General features: G+C 43.2%; 1 pseudogene; it reads right to left on the minus strand.

The window, feature by feature from the left end:
* Positions 1 to 1,639: 1,639 nt before the first annotated feature.
* On the minus strand, positions 1,640 to 2,158 carry LOC118586784 (annotated as a pseudogene).
* Positions 2,159 to 2,584: the final 426 nt, after the last annotated feature.

Here is a 2,584-nt window from a genome sequence, read left to right on the forward strand (position 1 = left end):
AAGTGGGTAGTCTAGCCAGAATGTTACAGAGGATGATTCTCTTCTAGGCACCAAAAGAAGCTCCCAGACCCAGGAGAAAAGGCTTTTGGAGCATAAGATGGACCTCAAATCTTAAAAGCAAGACTAAAGCTAGTTTTCAAAGCAGGGCCTAATGTCTTCCAGTTTCTTTGTCTGGTTCTAACAGAAGAGTCCAAGTCTCTGCTTGGTACATTGTCATGATGTAGGTAATGACAATGGAGCCCAGCCTTTTCCTTCTCAAAATGACAGTTGGAAGAAGTGCCAAACCCACACTCCCTCTGGCAGGTGGTACAACCTGAAGCAGCAGGATAGGAAGATGGAGTTGATATTGTAACTTTACATTTTTAAAGCTGAGCACATTGGTTCCAGAGAAAACTTAACCTTTCTTAGTCTCTGCAAGCTTTTTTTGGTGGCCAAATCATGAAGTAGCAGATATAAAACCAAACAAAAATAATCTTTGAAGGAGCTGCTATAGTTTGTCAAAATATTACTTTCCCCTCTCTTGTTGCCTCTTGCTGCTTGCTTGGAGCATGAGTGGTCTGGTTTTCCAGAAGTCATCTTGGTTCACAAGGTGATCTTAAGTGTGGAAGTCACAGAATAAAGATGGGTAAGCAGAAGTCATAATTCTTATCTTTGATGTTGCTATTGATCTCCATATTTTCAGAAGGGTCAGATTTTAGGTTTCTTGCACCTAAATGAGAAATGAACATGTGCCTTGAGTAAGAGCCAGCAACATAGGCACTGGTGGACGCTTGTTAGAGATTCCAAACCTTAGAGACAACCCAGACCTTTGAGTACTAATTTTGACAAGATCTTCAGGTGTTCCATGTATATATGATGACTTGAGAAGCACTAGTTTATTGTTACTTACAACTATTATTAGAATTTTCTGTTTCTAGCAGCTAATTTTTTTTTTTTTTTTGAGTCCTGATCTCATGTATCTAAGGCTAGCCTCAAACTCATTATATAGTCAAGGATGGCAGTGAACTTCTGGTCCTCCTGCCTCTGCCTCCTAAGTTCTGGGATTTCAGCTCTCATGACTATGCTGTTTCTTTGGTGCTGGGGATCAAATCCAGAACTTTACACCTGTTAGAAAAACACTCTACCAACTGAGCTATACCATCAACCCACAGAACCTAATTATTGCAGATAGACTATGTGATATCCATGTGGGGGCCCTGAGAGTATAGGACTAGAGGAGGGATTGCTGAGTAGCTCACTACTGGGTCCTCCCATGTCTTCCCTCTGCATATATGTATGACTTTCTAGTAAGGTTTCTGGGTATCTGATGATGCTTAGCTTGGAGAAGGCAGATGAGGGGCTTTCTAGTCATTCTGAAACTTGAGACATTCTTCCAAGAAGCCAGGGCTTCTTTTTTTTAAAACAAGCATTTCTAAGCTAGACTTTTGGGTTGACTGTCACATCTACCCTATATGTGACTCATACTTGATTGCTTAAGTGACTCAAATGGTCTGTTGCAAAACCCCAGGAAGTGACCCCTCCAGCACATCTATACCCACCCAGAGGAGTCATTCAAGGGGTGGGCAAAGAAGCATCTCCTAAAGAAAGCATTCTAAAAATGTTGTGACTCTCTGGAATTTTATCCAGTGGGTCTCTGGGTCTAGAAGAAGGTGTTAGGCCTCTTGGTGGTGAAGTGAGGCTTGTGCTGGTGCCGCAACACACAATGTGGCAACGGGAACTTGACCTTGGAGTCGTGGAACTGCTTGACAGCCTGCCAGCTGCACTTGCCCGCAGCAATCTCTTCCACCTTCATGATTTGGATGGAGTGTGCACCGGCATGGTGCCATGTCTCGGTAGCATTGTGTGACAGCACCAGTGGTGGTCAGGTTCCGGTACTCTCGGTACTTGTGTGTGCCACTGTGGGAGTCATAGTGCAGCCAGATGCCGAAGTTCTGTTCATGCAGTGGTCATTTCTCAAATACCTGCCCGCAGTAGACTCTCTCTCCCAATGACTTCTTCATCTTCTTCAGCTGCGACACAAAATACCAGAAGCGGGACTTGGCCACCACATAGTTGGGTGCCAAGATGCGCATTCGGTACAATGGTGGCGTGTGGCACTTTGGGGTGGCAAACAGCGCCCCACCACCTTGTACTCCCGGAGTATGCCTGAGACCTTCATGGCAGTCCATCCTCGTTCACCGCCTGTCACAAAAGCGACATGCTTCTAATTGTATTTGATTAATCAAATGAAATGTCCCACCCCTGAGGGGCAGCTGACCATAATGGACAATAGCATGAATAGAAATTTCAAAGTCTGGTTTCAAGCCCTTGACATTTAACTTAAAGAATATGACATTTAACTTAAAGAATATGACATTTAACTTAAAGAATATGATATTTAACTTAATATTTATTATTCTCTCTCTCTCTCTCTCTCTCTCTCTCTCTCTCTCTCTCTCTCTCTTTCTCTGTACATGTATGTGCATACCATTATACATGCATATAGGTCCAAGAATAGCTTTTGGGAATCAATTCTCTCATTTCACTATGTGATTCAGTAATGAAACTCAGGTCATCAGATTTGGGGGCAAGTGCTTTTACCCAC

Source organism: Onychomys torridus, chromosome 7, assembly GCF_903995425.1.
Source record: "Onychomys torridus chromosome 7, mOncTor1.1, whole genome shotgun sequence".
Lineage (NCBI taxonomy): Eukaryota > Metazoa > Chordata > Mammalia > Rodentia > Cricetidae > Onychomys > Onychomys torridus.